This window comes from Triticum urartu, chromosome 5 (genome assembly GCF_003073215.2).
Source record: "Triticum urartu cultivar G1812 chromosome 5, Tu2.1, whole genome shotgun sequence".
NCBI classification, from domain to species: domain Eukaryota; kingdom Viridiplantae; phylum Streptophyta; class Magnoliopsida; order Poales; family Poaceae; genus Triticum; species Triticum urartu.
In genome coordinates, this window is record NC_053026.1 from 23471263 (window position 1) to 23481479 (window position 10217).

General features: G+C 40.8%; 1 pseudogene; it reads left to right on the forward strand.

The window, feature by feature from the left end:
- The first annotated feature begins 278 nt into the window (after nucleotides 1-278).
- Nucleotides 279-2056, forward strand: LOC125506672 (annotated as a pseudogene).
- Nucleotides 2057-10217: the final 8161 nt, after the last annotated feature.

Sequence of the window (10217 nt, forward strand, 5' to 3'; positions counted from 1 at the left end):
GAGTCGGCGACCGCCACCAACCCACCTCCCCGCCGTCGGGATCCAGCCACTCAGCGCGCCGGCGCCGCCCCGAACCCCGCAGGCACCCCGTGCGTCGTCGTCACCTCTCCGTCGCCGTCGCCATCCAGCGCACCGCCGCCACAACCACCGCCCCTCGAGAGCGCCGGCGCGCACGGATCCGGCCGGATCCCGACCGAAGGGGACAACCCCTGCACCTCCCGGTGACGCCCAGCCTCCTGCACCTCCCGGCGTCGGTCAAGCCTCTCCATCTCCCACTGATGCGCCGTCACCTCCACCTCCCACCGGCGCGCTGCCCCTCCCCATTTGTGCCGCCACCTCACACCCCCCCCCCACTGCCCCTCCTTCAGCTCCACCCGTCACCGCAGTCCAACGTCTCCAACTGCAGCAGTTCGCCGCTGCCGCATGAGGTAAGTTGGGTCTCAACTTCTGCTCATCCTTCTTAGCTGATGATGTTGACACTTGTGATTATGTTCAGCAACAGGAAAAGATAGAGTCCTTCTAACGCTACATCACAAGTTAGAGGCCATGTCGATGAACCATGCGGTTGCTAACAAGACATTTCCTTGGCTATTTACTCATGGGTATCGACGCCAAGCTGCTCTTCGCCATCCGCATCCCAGGGGTAGTGCCTACCTAAACCTAAAGCATCCATCTCTCTGACTTGCTGGTGGTACCTCGCGATTAACATCGAACTCTTCCTATCTAATTGCAGCACCGCTGACTTGCACCCGCAAAATCGGGAAGATCTTGGCAAGGTTGCGACTGACCCAGGTCCTCACCGGTGTCTTCCTCAAGGCCACCGAGGCAAACCTCAAGAGACTTGCTGTTGTTGGACCGTTTGTCACCTATGGGTAACTGACTGAATGGAAATATCTTCTCCATTGGTGTGGCTTGTTTCGCCAGTTTTGTACTAGTAGTTTACAGTGATTGAATGTTGTTAATTGGTGTCATGGTAGGTTCCCCAATTTGAAGAATATGAAGGAGCTTATTTACAAGGAGCCTTTCCCCCTTAGCAGCAATGATCTAATCGAGAAGGTATAATTTCTGTGACATCTTATGGAGAATGAGGCTCAGACATTTGATTAAAGTAAAGCTTTGGCATGACTACGGCAACCTAGTAATTGGCATAGGAAGTAATCAGCTAGGAGTGTCAGTGATCTGTGCATGTTAGCTTTCTTTAGCCAGTTCTACAATTGGTAAGAAACCTGAATACCTTCAGTGTTCAATTCTGGACCAATAATATGTTGTCGCCTTTTCCCTGTATCCTTGATGTTGCCAGGCATTTAACTATTTTGCCGTGTGAAAACAAATGATGTGGCTGCAGTGCTAGTACAACACCTTTCTTTTCATTTTTTCCTTGATTTTGTGTCTCCCCACTCCGCACAATGTTCCTCTTTCTCTGTATCAGATTGAACAAAAATGCATGTGTGCGCATACTCGAACTTCAGAGAACCTAAACTATCTTTTAATCGTTGTGGATGTTTCTTTGTGCAGAGGCAGGAGGAAGAAAAGACAACAATCAACACACACGTTCTGAAAAAAATGTTGTTTTCACTTCCTTACTACGGAAATGTGAGAGACTTATAAAAATGAGGAAGTTCAACCTTATCTTTGTGAAGGTTCAGTGAGTGTACCAGTAGCAGGAATTTGCAGACTGCAAAAAAAGAAAATCTTTCAAAAAAACAACACACCTTGGGTGGGGGACTGTTTGCTGCTGGAGCTCATATTTGTGTTTTTCGTGCAGTGTTTTCAGGTGCATCGGAAGGTGTTATGACAATCTCCGCTGTTTCTACACCGGACGCCGGTCCGCCACATCTCAACTAGCATCTACTACTACATGTTGTACTAGGCATGCTTGATTTCTTAAGCTCAAAAGTTTGATTTTGCCATGCTTTCCGTTTCGGGGCAAATGTGCTGTGCTGGGTAGCAAGGATTTGGGATCCGCTGCTTCTCGATGTGCGGCCTCATACCATTGAACTTGATTGCTCAGGCCTCTACGATACTATGATCTCTGTTTGCAATTTGCTTCTTGTAAATGCTATTGCGGATTCATATGGGGTTGTATTATTTCCAATTGTATTCTTCTGAGCTTGTGTTTTAACTGAAAAAAATGTGCGTGTGAACAAGAGAAAAAGAATATGTACAAAAGAAGTTCGTGTATCACTTCCCTGAGAGTTCTTGTATTACTCCCTAAAGAGTTCAAGCATTGCTATCCAGTTTGTGCACAAATAATTCTCTTTCCTGTATGTGTCTATGTTTTCGAAACTACAATGATCCAAAAAAATAGATGTAACCAATCTAAAAAGTTTTGTAATTGCTACTATTTATTGCGATGTCTAAAAGAGAATTGAGTTTTCGTTGAAATTCAAATAAATAAATATGAGCTGTTATATGTTAAAATAAATAATTGAAAAGGCCCCAAGGAGTCCAAATTTTAGAAAAGTAGCAGTTCGATGTTTATATAAAATTTAGACTGTTCTCATTATAAAAGAATGAATACAAGAAGTTCAAAAATAATAAAAAAGTTTGTATTTTAAAAATAGAGCAGTTCAAAAATCCTAAAAAGGATTTACGCCGTTTCTAAATTAAAAAACTCTAGAAGTACTAATTTAAATAACGGTCTGGTTCAATAGTTATTACAAAACTAGGATTTTTTTTGTTAATAAAAGGAATAAACCAAGAAGTCCAAATTACGAAAATATAGAAGTTCGATATTTATAAAAATATCATATTTTCCTTGTTACTAAAGAATAAAAATAAAGCAGTTTAAACTAAAATAAAGGAGTAGTTGGATGTATACAGAAAACTCAAATTCTTTCTGTTTCTCAGAAAAATAAAAGTAAGGAGTTCAATTTTTAGAAAATTGTATGATTCTAAAACCATATTTTTTTCTCCGAAGAATAACACAAGGAAGTTCAAATTGAAATAATAGAGAAGTACGAAGTTTATAGAAACTTCAGATTTTTTCCTCGTTACTAAAGAAATAAAATGAAGAATTTAAAATTAAAATAAAAGGAAGAACTAAATGAAGAAGTTCAAATTAAAAAAATGGAGGAGTTTAATGTATATGAAAACCTTAGTTTTTACTAATAATAATTTAAGAAGTTCAATTTTAAAAAACGAAGCAGTTTGACATTTATTACAAACTCAATTTTTTCCTGTTACTAACGAATAAACCAAGAAGTTCAATTTTACTAAATAATAAACGAAGAAGTTCAATTTTAATAAACAAAGTGGTTCAATCTTAATTACGAAACTGGAGTTTCCAAGTTACTATAGAAAAAACTAAAAAGTCCAAATTACAGAAAGAAAGCAGTTTGATATTTATTAAAATGTCATATTTTCCTTCTTAATAAAGAATAAAAATCAAGAAGTTCAAATTAAAAATAACGGAGTACTTCGACCTAGACGGAAAACCCAAATTATTTCCACTTCTACAAAAAATAAAAGTTAAAGTTCAATTAAATAAAGTTTGATGCTTTTTTGAAAACCATATTTTTCTCTAAGAATAAAACTAATAAGTTCAAATTAAAATAAAAGAGAAGTTCGGCGTTTGTAAAAAAAATTTGGATTTTTATAAACCGATAAAAAACCAAGAAGTTCGAATTAAATTAACATATCAATTCGAAAAAGTCTATAAAAAGACTGAATTTTCCCCGTTTCCAAAAAAATCTAGAAGTTCATATTAAAATAATGGAGCGGTTCAATGCTTACGAAAAACTCGGATTTTTAACTGATACTAAAGAATAATAAATAACGAAGTTCAAATAGGATTTCCCATTAAAAAATTAGAACTTCAAATGGAAAAAGAAAGTATTTCAAATAAACCATGAATTCCAAATTATAAAAATAGAGAAGTTCAATATTTATAAAAAACAGTTTTCTCTTCGTCACTAAAGAATAAAATTAAAGAAGTTCAAATTAAAATAAAAGGAGTACTTTGATGTTTACGGGAAACTCAAATTCTTTCCATCCCTAGTAAAAATAAATGTGTGAGGTTCAATTTAAAAAAATGTTTGATGCTTCTTTGAAAACATATTTTTTCTAAGAATAAGACTAAGAAGTTCAATTCAAAAAAATAGAGAAGTTCGAAGTATATAAAAAACTCACATTTGTTAAGAAATGAAAACAAGAAGTTCAAAAGTAAAATAACAAGAAGTTCAACTTTTAAAAATAGAGCGCTCCAAAATTTCATAAAAAGATTAAGAAATAAACCAGGAAGTCCATATTAAAAAGATGGAGAAGTACGATGATTATAGAAAACTCAGATTTTCATCGTTATTAAACAATGGAAAGAAGATGTTCAAAAATAAATAACAAGAAGTTCAATAATTAAAAATAGAGCGCTTCAAAATTTCATAAAAAAGGATTAAGAAAATCAGATTAAAATTCATAAAAAAACTCATATATTTTCATGTATCCGAGAGAAGATCAGATTGATAACTGCCAGAAGTTCACGTACTACACGGTGTGCATTTTGTATTAAAAAGAATAAAAAAGCAAAGACTAAAAGTTTGTTGATATAAGTGCAAGTCCTCCGTCGGAGAAATTTTAAAAAATATTGTGAGAGTGGTTTATACAAAAGAAATACCATTTGTGTAAAACTTGACGAATGGATGAGAAAATTACAAATGAAAAATACGTCACAGAAGTTCAACGTAAAAACAACAGGAAGTTCACCTACTACACTGAATGAATATCAGATGAAAAACTTTTAAAATCGTCGCGAGTATGAAAAAAAATGATCAACATAGGAAAGTTGCGTGTTTATAGCAGCTTTCCATTGGTATATCACTTTCTCAATTCCGGCGAGTGGATGGAGAGCTACGAGCAGTGGATGGAGAGCTACGAGCAAAAAAACACGTGAAAAACAGAGTGAAGTTCAAGTAGACATGCCGAGAAGTTCAGGTTCTTCACGCGGTGCATTTTCGAAGAATCTGTTTTGCGATAAAGGCAGAATGAATGATCTCGCCATTTTCGAAATTACTTGAAAACGGTGAGGATTCAAACAAAACCATCAACATGAAAAAGTTTCGCATTTTCCGTAGCTTTTCAGCGGTATATTATTTGCCCCATTCCGATAAAGTTTGTCGAAATTACGGCAAAAATACATTTTAAACCATTTTCAAAACTAACATAAAACAGTAATGAATTAGGAGAAACTATATATACAAAAACGTTTCGCATTTCTTCAAGCTTTCTAACACCATATCATTTGCTGCATTTGGATGTACGGTTAAAAAATTAGCTCGAAAATATGAACTCGGTGGAACTTGTACCGTTTTCTAAATTAATTTTAAACCATTCAAAATTAGAAAAAACTTTTAACATAAAAAGTAGCATTTTCATAAGCTTTCCAACGCCATATTATTTGCCTCAATTGGATTAGCCGTTTAGAAATGGCATCGAAAACACGAACTCGGGTGTTCGGTTTGCGAAATTTTACGATTTTTTGAATTACTCTTTAACCGCAGGGAATTAGAGAAAACTTTCAACATGTGGAAGGAGCGGTTTTGCAGCAGCTTTCCAACGCCATATTATTTGCCTCATTCCGATAAGCGGTGTAAAAATGCGATCGAAAATACGATTCATGTTTTTTATATGAAAAAAAACGGTTTTCAAAACTGCTCTTAAACCGCTTACATTTTGCCAAAAATTTAACTTGGGTCATGATATTGATGTCCATAGCTATCCAACGGTATATCACAAGCCCCATTTGGACACCTTTTAGCTGAAGTTCAACCTAGTACTCGGGGAAGGTCAGGCGCGTTACTCGGGAAGTTCATGTTGTGATCAGAATATTATTCCGATCCCGTCTATTCTAATAATATTATCAGAATAGTTATTCTGATAACACTTCCACACTGCATGCTCAACGTGAGGGCACTGCAATTTCTTTAGCAAGAGCACTGCATTACAGAGACTAGTAAACTTCGTGTCGAAAAAAACTGCGCGTAGTGTTTTTTCGGTACTGTTTTTGCTCTAATTTTTTAACCGTTTATCGGAACGATGCGTGTAATATACCGTTGGAAAGCTACAGATTAGACACAACTTCGCGATGTTGAACACTTGTCAAGATTCCCCGCGGTGCGGCCCACAACGAGTGGCAGCGAGGGTTTTTCGCATTTTTTTTCTAAACCGCTCGTCGGAATGAGGCAAATCATACACCGTTGGATAGATATCGTCGAGGCGCATCTTTTCCATAACTATTGTTTTCTCTAATTCGTTACGATTTAAGAGCAGTTTCAAATTTACTAAATCGCGGAATTTTGTTTTTCAATTTTTTTTTAAAGTTTCGGTACAGTTTTCACACCAGTTTTTTTAACCGTTTGTCAAAACGATGCGTGTAATATACCGTTGAAAAGCTATGGACGAGGCGCAACTTTCATATGCTGAAATGTTTTTTAGATTCCTCGCGGTTTTAAGTTAATTTTAAAAATCATACGATGCATGATGAGTGACAGCGGCCGTTTTTCGCGAAATTTTTACAAATCGGTTGTCGAAATGATTCAAATGATATGCCGTTGGAAAGATATCGACGAGACGCAACTTTTTCATGTAGAACACTCTCTCTAATTCCTTACGGTTTAAGAGGTGTTTTAAATTTACTGAAATGCGGACACTTTGTTTTTTCGCGACACCCAAATCGACGTGGGTACTTCATCCGACTGAAAACCGCACTGCATCGGATGAAAAACCGCACTGCATCAGACGTGTTAGAGAACTGCATAGTTTATTTTATTCAAACGTAATTTGTTCAAGGACGAGAAACTAGAGTGCACTTCACATCTGGTGTAAATGAACCACAACACTACCAACAAGTGAACCGCATTACTTTTTTTCGCTTCCATAACAATTTTTTTTGCACTTACGGGATGAACAACATCAGACACCTGACCGCACTGCTTCAGTTAGAAAATTGCACTGCTTCAGTTAGAAAACCGCACTGCATCAAATGGTCAAGTGAATGGCATTACTTTTTTTGTCGTTTCTCTACCATTTTTCATTTAACACATCTTTGCACTGCATCAAATGGTTAGGTGAACGGCATTACCTTTTTTTGTCGTTTCTATACCATTTTTCATTTAACACGTCTTTGTACTTCATTTCCTTCTTTGTTTTTTCTGTTTTGGAGTTTTGGGTTTCCACATTGGCGAGCTGTACACGTGCGAGGAAGCGAACCACATGGTCGAGGGAAATGAGCCGCAAGACAATTCAAAATGAACTTCTTTGGTAAACAATTTTCAAACGAGTGCATATAAGTTTTATAGATAAAATCATTAACACGAAAAACACCATTTTTGCACTGCATGTCCACATGGTCGGAACTGCATGCCCATGTCTGAACATCACCATGTTTCGCTGCGATCAAATGAGTCCCTATAATCTTTATACAAAAAATCCACAAACACAAAAGCAGCATCTGCACTACATGTACAGATACTCCAAACTGCAATTTCTGGACACATTCAAATAAAGTCCCTGTAATGTTTATACATAAACTCCTCAAAACAAAATGCACCATTTTGCACTGCATGTTCACATGCTCCAAACTGCATGGTACATGCTCAAAAACAAAAGCCTTCTTTGTAGATACAAACACATTAACTAAACTAAACAGGGCGGCCAACTACTAAAATGCACACGCACTGGCACCAGTTGCAAAACAACGCATGATGTGGAACCGATGTTGAACTACACCATGCGAAATGCCGCACCGCGTGCCTGTAGAAACTGAGCTGCACGGGACAAGCTGACGAACTGTTGTCGAAACTGCGCGCCGACGGACTCCAAGAACCTTCTGTGCATAATTGAGTAAAACGCATGACCCGCGCATCCATACCGGAGCGACGCACGGCCGAAACCAAACTAGACGCCTGTCGTCCTCTCACGTGCCTGTGTACTGCACCGGCGACCCAACCGAGCTGCAATGAGAAGCAATCTGCACCGCTCGACATCAGGTGGGGAATAACAGTGAGCTGCAATGAGAAGCAACCTGCTCTGGTCGCTGGAAGGACCTGCACGCTCAGATGCCGGCGAGCTGCATGCTCTCAGGAGGTCGCCGTGGGCCGAGAGGAGTTCGTGGATGCATGGTTCGGGTAGGGGAGCACAGACACCTCACCGGGAAGAGGAATTGAGCCCACGACAGGAAACTTGGCTCATTTTTTCCAAAGTCAACTACAAAAACAAATTTTAGTGAGCTTCAGAAAAAAAATCCAAAGAACTGCAACAGTTAAAGGAGCTCGCGAACGCACATCTGAGGACCGGCCATGGAGGTGGAGGTGACGGGGGGAGGAGACACGACTCGGGGACCGCAGGTGGAGGCTCGCGGACGCACACGTGAGGGCTGTAGGTCATACCTCGTCGCCATGAGGTCTGCTTCCGAGCAGGCTGGAAGCATCTCAACTGCATCGGGCGTCGAGGTCAACTTTACAGCCTCAACTTGTGGACTGCATAGTTGTGGTCACCGCATGGACCAGAAGGGTCGGCGCACGAGCTCGGGAGGAGAGGGCCGTGGGGGGCTCACCGGATCTGGGGAGGAGAGGGCGACGGTGATCTCGGCGGGGAGAGGGGTGGTGCGGTCCCTAGTGGCAAAGACGGCGTAGATCCAAGGTGGAGGAGGGATGGGCGGTGGATCACGCGAGTAGGAGCTGGTTTGACAGGGACTCGGGGTGCCGGCTCCAAGGATCCGGTTGCGGCTCAGCTAATCGGGCGCACGCCCAACGAATCTGGGAAGAGGTGGAGCACCAGCGATCCCAGAGAGGTGGTGGCGCGCGCGGTGGGAGGTGGTGGCCTGGCGGCGCGTTGGGGGGTGGTGGCCCGGCGGCACGGTGGGAGGTGGTGGTCGGCCGCGCATTGGTAGGTGGCGGCCCGGCGGCTCGATGGGAGCTGCTGGTCGGCCGCGCGGTGGGAGGTGGTGGCCGGCTGCGTGGTGGGAGGTGGTGGCGCGGCCGCGCGGTGGGAGATGGCCGGTCGCACGGTGGGAGGTGGTGGCCCGGCGGCGCGGGGGGGGGGGGGGGGGAAAAGTGGGGGGGGGGGGGGGGGGGGGGGGGGGGGGGGGGGGGGGGGGGGGGGGTGGTGAGGGAAGGGGGGGGGGGTGGGGAAGAGAGGATGAGTGTGGTTTTGTTTTATTCCATCAATCAGCGCGGGTCGGGTTGGTTAGGGTGTTATCAGAATAAGCCAGGTGTTATTAGAATAAGGTCTTAAGGGGTGTTATTAGAATAGACCCACCATATATATATGTCATCATATGTTCTCTTATGCTAAAGTAACAATTCAATCACAATTTCAAGTATGAATCATAAACTTCATTGAGAACCAACAAACTCTAATCTCAGTCATTGAGGCAATTGCAATTTATCATAACATAGGAAAGAGTCAATATAAGAGCTTTTCAGCAAGTCCACATACTCAACCATCTTTTAGTCTTTCACAATTGCTAACACTCACGCAATACTTATGGGTATGGAGTTTTAATCGGACACAGAGAAAGATAGGGGCTTATAGTTTTGCCTCCCAACGTTTTACCTCAAGGGTAATGTCAACAATAATAGTTCATGAAGACTCACATCCAATTAGCTATATATATCAGGATCTTTCCAACATATTGCGCTTGCCAAAGGATAAAATGTAAAAAGGAAAGGTGAAGATCACCATGACTCTTATATAAGGTAGAAGATAAAATAAAAAGATAGGCCCTTCGCAGAGGGAAGCAAAGGTTGTCATGCGCTTTTATGGTTGGATGCACAAAATCTTAATACGAAAGAACGTCACTTTATATTGCCACTTGTGATATGGACCTTTATTATGCAGTCCGTTACTTTTATTTCTTCCACATCACAAGATCGTATCAAGCTTATTTTCTCCCACACTAATAAGTCATACATATTTAGAGAGCAAATTTTTATTGCTTGCACCGATGACAACTTACTTGAAGGATCTTACTCAATCCATAGGTAGATATGGTGGACTCTCATGGCAAAAACGGGTTTAGGGATATTTGGAAGCACAAGTAGTATCTCTACTTGGTGCAAAGAAATTGGCTAGCAAGAGAGGGGGAGGCAAGCTCAACATGTTGGATGATCCATGACAATATAATTTATCTCATATGAAAGAAAACATAACCCATTACATTGTCTTCCTTGTCCAACGTCAACTCTTTAACATATCATACTTTAATGAGTGCTCACAATCAT